Raw genomic sequence first — 10,044 nt, forward strand, 5'->3', positions numbered from 1 at the left:
CTTCGTCGTAGGAACAGTAATGTCACGTAGAGCTTGAAGTTTTTCCGGATCAGGTGCAATGCCTTCTGCTGAAATTACGTGTCCAAGAAATTTTATGGAAGTTTTGCCAAAGTGCGATTTACTAAGATTAACTGTAAGTCTTTGTGCATGAAAAGTTTGTAACAGTTGTTCAAGAATCAGATTGTGTTCAGACCAGTTAGCTTCTGCGATAAGAATATCGTCTACGTACGTCGTAATTCTGTCTTTAAGTTCTGTCGGAAGTATAGTGTTCAAACCGCGAATAAAAGCTGCAGAAGAAATAGTTAAGCCGAACGGTAGTTTGCAAAATTGATAACAGTCGCCGAAACAGAGAAAAGCTGTATATTTTCTACAATTCGGATGAAGTTGAATTTGCCAAAATCCCGATTTCAAATCTAGTGTAGAATAAATAGCTGTACCATGAAATTTCTGTAAAAGTTCCTCTAGTGTCTGTGGTCGATCTGTTTCATTAATAATAATGTCATTAATGTGACGTGAATCAAGTACAAGGCGAAGTGAGCCATCTTTTTTCTTAACAATATGTAGCGGGTTTATGTACGGACTAACTGCTGGTTCAATAATTCCTTGATCAAGCATATCCTGCAATTCTTTTTTAACTGGTTCTCAATGAATATACGGAATAGGATAATGCTTAGCTTTAAATGTGTCGTGCTGTTTCACTTGAAATTCATACATAAAGCCGGACATAGTACCAGGAATGTTGTCAAAAACTGGAGCTTGCTGTAAAAGAATTTTGTGTAATTGCGTTCGTTCGTCGTCTGTAGTTGCACTGCTTTGTCTGACTTTATCGGAAATCATTTGTATTACGTCGTAGTCCATTTCGTCTGGAGTATTATAGTTGTGTACATACGTATCCGTTAACAATGTGGGATTACAGTCTATGTCACGTGTTGCGGAAATGACCTCTGTGCGGTTGATTGTTTGTTCTTCCGCAGATAATGAGTGCTGAAATTCTAAAGCAAGTTGTACATTTTCATCCTTTAACATTAAATAAGAATTCTGAAAATCAATGACTGCGTCGTGTTGTACCAGAAAATTCGTACCTAAAATAACGTCTGTTGTCAATAAAGGCACAATCCAAAAATTAGAGTGAAAAGTATGACCTCCAATACAAAATGATAAATGCGTCTGTAATTTAACGTCTACACCTTTACTCGATACTGCTCCTTTCACTTTTGTTTTGCCTAAAGGTAACGTCGGATAAGTATTCTCTTTGTTGCACTCGTTGAAAGTCTCCTCATTAATTACTGATATAGGTGATCCGGAATCGATTACTGCTGAAAATTTCGATGAACCAATTTTAATTTCGATAACAGGATGTGAAATGGTTTTCTGAATAACTGGTCTTTCCTGTAAAAGAGTGTCTCTGATGTCGTCAAAAGTAATTACATTTTCGTGAACAACATTTTGCGTGTCTAAGGTAGTGCTTGTATTATTGCAAGATGCGTCCTGTACATTATCTAGTCAGATTCTATCTGACGTGTTATTATTATTAGGAGGATTCTGTGGCATTTCGACTATTTGAACTGTTCTATTACTTCTTCCAGACGTGTTACGCTCTGGATGGTACCTACTGTCGGGTTCATTCATGAGAATATGTTCTTGCGTATGATTTTGCTGTTGGTGAGACCGACTGTTATTATATGTACGCTGGTAATTGTGCTCATCGTTTTTACGTCTGTCGTAATAGTAATTTCTATACGGCGCATTGCGATACGAGTTGAAATAGTGTGTTGTCTGTACGTAGTTATTTCTTTGCTGCCATGCGTTACTATTTGTTGGGGCTGGGACTATACGTGCACGCGGCGAAACATTAAAGTTTGGTTGACCTTGTAGACTGCATTGTTGGTTAGGTATGCTAAGCGGTTGACTTTCATGCTATTGTGGTGAAAAACATCTATTGTTACAAAAATGTGGTTCCGATTGCTCAAAATTTTACACATTCTGATGATTACGATTTTATCTGTTATTAAAATTACGGCGGTAGTTGTCATTACGGGAGTGCCTACTGAATTGTCACATTCGGTAAAGATTTGTCATATCCGGTTTTCATTACTCGTTTCTTAATACTACGTAGAGCAATAGTTAAAGAGCAGTTTTGATAGATATAAAGGATAGTAGAAGAGAAGGCAGCAGTGCAGAAAACTAAAGATGAAACAGCACTACTACAGCTCGGGGCCCTATGCTCGCTACGGCACATATTCATTAAAGCGTAATGAATCCCCTGAGGTCAATTACGCACTGAGAATAAATTTTAGTTTTTGCGTTGCAAGCAATAGCGGTAAAAATTCAAAGGCAAATTGTTGTATCCGTGCTAATTCAAATTTCTTCATTACAGGCAATGCTGTTGTAAATACAAAAATAAATTGTCGCATCTGGTTCAAAGCTAGTTTCTGCCTTACACGCAATAGCGGTGAAAGCATAAAAACAAATTGTCGTATACAGCGCAAATCGTGTATCTGTGTTCTGCCATTATTAAATTCCTTACATTTTCTTACAAATGCAAATTGCTCATAATCAACGTTCTCGTCACTGAATCTGATAACACGCTCAGGCTTGTGTGTGAATCTGTTCGTCTGTGTCATTTCGGATTTCAAGTTGCATAGCTTTTCAGATTTTAAGTCGCGTGGCTTTTCGGATTTTAATTCGCGTATTCTCTGTAAATTGTTCACATTACACACGCTGCGTGAGTCAGACAATTGTTCGCAAAGTGGCGGATTCTGTGACGTATTGATGACTGAAATAGTTTTCAACTCTGTTACTGTAATACTTTCGTCAATTTGGTTGATCTGTCGTGCAAATTTCTCGTCAGCCTCCGTATTCGGAGTGTGTGAAACTTCCACTGACTCCAAATCAACTTCGTCGCGAATCTGTACTACGTTTTTAGGGCATTCTTCAGTGACTGCATTAATTTCGTGTATCAATGTTGCGTTTGCCGAACATTGTTCGGTGACTACAATAATCTCGTCTTTATGTAATTCTGTTGTGCTTACACGTGTGCTACTTAATTCTTGTGCAACAGTGCCAACTTCTTTATTACTGTTATTAGCACAAGCCTTAGTATCCTCACGTAATTGTACTTTATTGTCCCGACATTGCACGGTAACAGCTGTAATCTGCTCACTAACTTGTTTGTTCTGTTCTTTAAGATCGTCTTGTTTTTCGTTTGTGAGTTCGAAACTTTTACCAATTGTTTCGCTAAGTTGTTTGTAATGGTTGTCGAAACTTTCACTCTGTTGTCTGATCTGTTCAATAAGTTTGTCTAGTTTTTTGTCATTATTGTCAAGTTTTTCATTTAAGTGTTTGTTATCTTCCCTAAGTTGTTTGAAATCTTCACTCTGTTTTTCATTCATTTGTCGTAAAAATGCCATAACTTGATCCCACCCAAAAGTAGCTGTTGTATTCTCAGTACTGTGTGGTGGTATATGTGCAATTGTCACGTTCTGTGCGACCATTTGGTCATTCTGCATTTTAGAAAAAGGTTTGCCAGTCAAATGTACACTGTCAGACACTATTTCGGAATTAAATAAATCCGTCGTACTTTCAGTACACTGTCCATTTTCATTAGAAAAATTTGTCTGTACATTACTTGGATTTTCTAAATCGGGTGTGTTAAGCTCGGCAGCGCTCATTACTATAGACCGCTCCGCGTCATCAATTGTCGTCAAATTAACAGACGAGACAATTGAGTTCGTTTGTTCATCATTAGGGTAAAAGTCATCATTAATGGTTGTAATGCACTGATTGTTAGTGAACGCAGGATTGTCATCATCACACTGCGTGTCACATGTCCTATCGGTAAAGTCGTTTGAGCCGGTAATTTCGTTCGTAATACCTCGCGATACACTATTCACAGTCTTTCGCGGCATTTTTACAATAGTCACAATTATTCACGAAACAAATAAGCACAATGCAAAAGTAACACACAAATACAACAGAGCAAAGAATTGCCGTTGACCTGTAGAAAGAAAGTCACAAGTTAATAAAAGCGTTGCGCCAAATTCTAATTATATCTAAGCAAATAAGAGCAGATATCTGACTGTCGCTCAAAAGACTCTCAACGAAATACGATCCTGGACTGGGTGTCGCCAAGTGTAACCTCCCCACCGTAATTTTTAAAAGGAAAAAAGACAATACTTAATAGAAATGGGAGCCGAGTGTAACCTCCCCACAAAAATTTGAAAGAAAGAAATATGACAATATTTAATTATGAATCCTAATGGACATTGCGCTAAGCGTAACCTGCCCACAATGAAATGTACTGACAATGGCAACAAAAATGTGAAATTCGCAATCTGACTCAAATATAAATTCTTCACCAAAAAATTAAAGTCCATTCAGTGTTAAGAAAATTCAATTAAACCGAAATATCGGTCTTTGGCCCTGTGCAAAAATCAAAATTAAATTCTTACCTCATTGCAACACCTAGTCAAATTTCTGCTCTTGTTGTTGCGCACCGCTTGGAGGAACTGCATTGCAAATAATAATATTCTTTTTTTCTGTAATTTTACTGAAAATTTTCTTTGTTTTTGAAATTAAAAATTATTATTGGGGCACTTGTTGGAGAATAATTACAATAAATAAATTTTTACATTATCTAATGATTATATTAATTAACAGTATACCTCATTCAGCATCTTGACCAGTGTTGCCGACCGCCTACATCACACAACCGCACTGGGCTGCTACTACTGACCGACCGCTCTGCATGACGACTATTAGCGTACTGCACTGCACGACTACTACTGACCGACTGCTCGCAACTAAACCGAGCTACCGACTTCCACGACTACAGACAGAGTACTGCCCTCCACTAGACACAGCTACAGACTCGCAACGACTGACTGACAGACTGAGAACCGCTCGCAACACTCGCGCGGTCAAGCGCATACTCTCTGGTCACAGATGCTACAATGCCTCGCCATCGCTGCTATGTTACATACGTGTTTCAGTTTACGTAAGCACTGATAAGCCAGAACATTATGACCACTGCCCACCACGACATGATACCGTCTAATGATATTGTGGGCACGTGACGCGATAACAAAAATATATAAGCGGATCAGACACGGACGGGGGATCACTTTAGTGAACATCCTGTCTGTAAATTGGGAAATCCATTGAGATAAGTGACTTTGACAAAGGGGAAATTATTATTACGCAGAGCCTGTGAACAAGTATCTCCAAAGCGACAAAGCTGGTTGAGTGTTCAACTGCTACTGTGCTGATCATCTATGGAAAGAGGTAGAGCGACAGTGAAACTATCACTAGGCGATAAACGGTTAGTCGTCCACAACTCTTCACGGAATGTGGGATTCCAAGGCTTGTCTGCTCTGTAAGCTACGACAGATGGTGACCTGTGGCATCTCTGCGGAAAGAGATCAATGCGGGTGCACGCTCAAGTGTTCTGGAGCACACAGTTCATCGTATATTCTGGAACGTGGAGTTCCGCATAGACCACCCATACGTGTTCACATAATGACTCAACAACATCGTGATTTACGGCTGCAATGGGCACGGGACTATTAGGGTTCGACCATCGATCAAAGGAAACGTGTCGGCTCTTCCGGTGATTCTCGTTTTTGCTAAGTTTTATCGATGGTCAACTCCACAAACGCTATCATCGTGGTGAATGTCGGCTCGAAATGTGCAGTGTGCCACGGACACCGGCTGATGGGAGCAGTATTACAAGGGTGGTTTGGAAAGTTCTCGGAATCAGCGCGAGAAGTAAGCGCTAGCGCAATGAGTTGTTCACGTGATATTCATTGGACTGTTGCCTGTAAACACGTACCACTTCAGTGCTCTTGGAAGAGAGTTGTGGTGGTGACGTGGCTCTGTTGTTGTTCCCACGTAATGATATGCGAATATGAAAGAAATAGAGATTCGAGAAGTGATTTAAGTACTTCATAAAGAAAGGTAAAGTAAGGGACATTCATGCCTATTTCCAGAATACACGGGGAGACGCTGCTTCTTCATATTCAACTGTTGCAAAGTGCACAAATGAATTTAAATTTGGTCGTGGGAGCTTAGATGATGATCCGCGCAGTGTCGGCCACTACTCCAGAAATCATTGCAAAAGTGCACAAAACGGTCATGGAGGATCGCCGATTGAAAGTGCGTGAAATTGCTCACGCTTGCCTGATATCATCTGAAAGGTAATATCACATTTTAATTGAAGAATTAGAAATGAAAAAATTACTTGCAAGACGGATGCCGTGACTCTTGACGCTGGATCAAAAACACATTAGAATGGACATGTCGGAACAACGTTTGGCCAGTTTGAGGGGAAACGAACAAGATTTTTCGCGCTGGTTAGTGACCACAGATGAAACTTGGGTGCACTACGATACCCCAGAGACAAAACAAGTCAAAGCAGTGGAAACATGCTGATTCTCCGCCACCCAAGGAAGCAAACGGGAAATGCCATCGCATCAGTGTTCTGGGATGCGTAGGGGATTCTGTTTGTAGATTATCTCCCCGCTGGGCAAACAATTACTGGAGAATACTTTGCTAACCTTCTGGACAAACTGCAACAAAAAATACGCGAAAAAAGGCCAGGTTTAGCAACGAGAAGACTCATCTTCCATCACGACAATGCGCGCCGGCAAACACGTGCCGTCGCCATGGCAAAATTACACAAAATAAGGTATGAATTGTAGCCACAACCACCTAGTTCACCTGATATGGCTCCGCTAGGCTTTCATCTCTTCCCAAAACTGCAAATTTTTCTTGGTGGACAAAGATTCGCTTCAAACGAAGAACTGATAGCCGGAGTCGACTATTTTGCAGGCCTGGAGGGAACTAATTTTCTAGATGGGATCAAGGTACTGAAACATTGTTGGACCAAGTGCATTAATCTACAAGGAGACTGCATTGAAAAATAAAAACAGTTTCCGTGATGTAAGTACTTTTTTTCTATTCCGTTCCAAGACCTTTAAAACCACTCTCCTATGTTATGGAAGACATTCTTCTGCGCTGGCATGGCACATGTGGTAATAATAGAAGACACGCTGACAGCGTCCCTTCATGGTCCATCTCTTCCTCGAAGGCGGTGTCATCTTTCAGCAGTATAAGTGTCCGTGTCTCGGAGCCAAAACCGTGCTACAGTGGTTTAGCAACGCTATAATGAACTCAAGTCGATGTCTCGGCGACCATATTCGCCTAATGTAAATCGTGTGGAACACGAATGGGTCGTAATCGGGTACCAACGCACGTCAGAGGACAGTTACTTAAGCAAATTTCATGACCTATGCATAGACATCTAAAGCCACATATCCTAACAAACCTACTAACAAACTGTCGGATCCTTGCTACGTAGAATCGGTGATGCAATTCGTTCTAAGACGGACAAACAAGCTACTAAGCATGTGGTCATAATGCTTTGGTTCATCAGTTTATATTAATTGCTCTAAAAGGCAACAGAAATTCAATGTGGAGCTTACATTCTTCAGTTGCTCAGATAGTGATAAAAATGCACAGACGTTAATTGCACTTCTAATCTATGAAGTAAACAGCAAGATTCTATGCTCACTAGCTGAATTTGCTCTGTACATCTGATATATTCTGTTATTCAGAACATTGCTGTTGTTTCTATTACGTAGTGTGAACTAATCGTTCTGATTTTCTTGTGCAGTCTTCATTCTTCCATGTCACAGAAAACAGTTTTCTCATGGTTCACCCAGGCTACGAACATCCAGTACTAATTCCCTTGAATTCAACGCAAACTTTTTTCCGGTATACTTTTTATTATAAAATTAGATAGTACTATTTGGTTAATGGTCCCTTCCTGGGTCGAGAGATTTTTCAGCCACCAAGCAGGCTAGTTGACCGTAGTGCAAAGCGAGTTGCAATAGGACTTCATAGGATACAACGAGTTATCCAGTTTCGCATTCAGCCTTACGACCAAGCAAAGCCTCGGCCAGAGCCAGCATTAATTCCCTTGGCTGACCCTTCGCTCAATATAGTTTTTATTCTTAAGGTACGGCATTCAGCTTTACGACAAAGCAAGGCCTCGGCTAGAGCCGAGAGTGGTATTTAACTGGGATATAAGTTCAATAACTTGACCGACAAGCGCAGTTATCTGTCTACTACAGACTCTCCAGAGAATTTATTTCTTTAGTACCCCCATCAAATCTGACTGTGAAGGAGCATAATATTGCTACGTGTCATCTGATATGGAACTCAATTGCTGAATATTTCGAAGTGAAGACACCTGTAATTGATATGAGCTGTTAATTCAGTTTCATCTCACTGTGAATATTTAATTCCAACAGCGTAATTTCATGTGCCATCTTGCTATATCTCAGACTTGAAATTCTCTTACTCGATCTTTAATTAGCAAAAATAACAGCTTCTAACTAGTTGAGGAATGCGCTAGAATCTATTAAATGATCTCAGTACAAAATATTTCACGTATCGTCGAAATACTGTGACCTACCTAAAAAAAATTATCTGTTTTACGTCCAATTATTACTCTTTACTGCCGGTAAAGCGAAAGCAGTAGGCTTCACCTCACACCACAAACAGGTGTTGTATTGCTACCCATGGTACACCGTCACGACAGGTAAAACCCGGGCCTTGTCGGGCTTTTAAATGCTGAAACTCTATACCCTGAATTCCTATTTGTCCAATGCATTATTCCTAGCATCTAAATAATTCCAGTATCCACGTGTTACGCAGGTGGTGCTAAAAATTATGATCTATATTCACTCAAATCATAAAACTCACAGTTTACTGACATGGCTATCATTAGGCTACGTTCTAGGCCGATATTTCCAATTACTGGAACGAATTAAGCAATTTCTGCAAGAAACAGGAGGATCTTTCCCTCCGTTTGATGCGCTGTTAAACATGGCCTTCTGTCACTGGTGTTGTTCAGCATCATTACAAGGAAGAGATAAACTTATTATTGATTTAGAGCATTTTATATTCAGATTTCAAAACAAATTAAGACTCTTTCGGGAAGACCTTGGCACTGAAACATTTGCTCAATTCATGTGCCTGAAGAAAATTATTGAAATCCTTCCATTGGTTGAGGTGCAAATACAAAACTATTTAAGTAGAGTGTCTGTCCTTGCTGAAGAAATAAATGACAGGTTTTGTGATTTAAAGGCACTTAAACCTTCAGTTTTGTTCTTGGAAAATCCTCTCCTTGGTGATGTTGTGGAAGTGGCTGTCTTATTTCACCGCCAATTATTAAGCATTCAGCAGCTGTACAGTAGAAGCTAATAGAGATTCAAGAGGACGAAGGAATAAAGGCTCTGAGATGAAGCGCTTGTTCAAATGTTCAGTTTTGGAACAAACTTCCGGAACAAAAATATACACTAACATTAGAGTGTGTCAAGACACTGATCTTTATTTTTGGGACTACTTATATGCTTGAATTACTGTACTCAACACTCAGGTATATCATATCTATATATCGATCTGTTGTATTTGAAGAACATTTAAGTGATCTTGTGCTAACTACAATGACCAATTATCAGCCAGATTTCAAACAGCTCACAGCAAAAGTAAATATTCGGAAAAGTATATCACAAATATAACTCTCAATTTCTTGTAGTGTGATAAGGTAGTTCAATAAATATTGTTTCTTCATTGATATTGTGGCCAAGGTAGACACTAAGCCAATGCCTACTACAGTAGTACAAGTTTATATGCCAACTAGCTCTGCAGATGATGAAGAAATTGATGAAAGTGTGATGAGATAAAAGAAATTATTCAGGTAGTGAAGGGAGACGAAAATTTAATAGTCACGGGGGACTGGAATTCGAGAGTAGGAAAAGGGAGAGAAGGAAACATAGTGGGTGAATATGGATTGGGGGAGAGAAATGAAAGAGGAAGCCGTTTAGAAGAAATTTACACAGAGCATAACTCAATCATAGCTAACACTTGGTTCAAGAACCATAAAAGAAGGTTGTATACATGGAAGAATAGCGGAGATAGTAGAAGGTATCAGATAGATTATATAATGGTAAGACAGAGATTTAGGAACCAGATATTAAA

The sequence above is a fragment of the Schistocerca americana genome, chromosome 7, assembly GCF_021461395.2.
Source record: "Schistocerca americana isolate TAMUIC-IGC-003095 chromosome 7, iqSchAmer2.1, whole genome shotgun sequence".
NCBI lineage: Eukaryota > Metazoa > Arthropoda > Insecta > Orthoptera > Acrididae > Schistocerca > Schistocerca americana.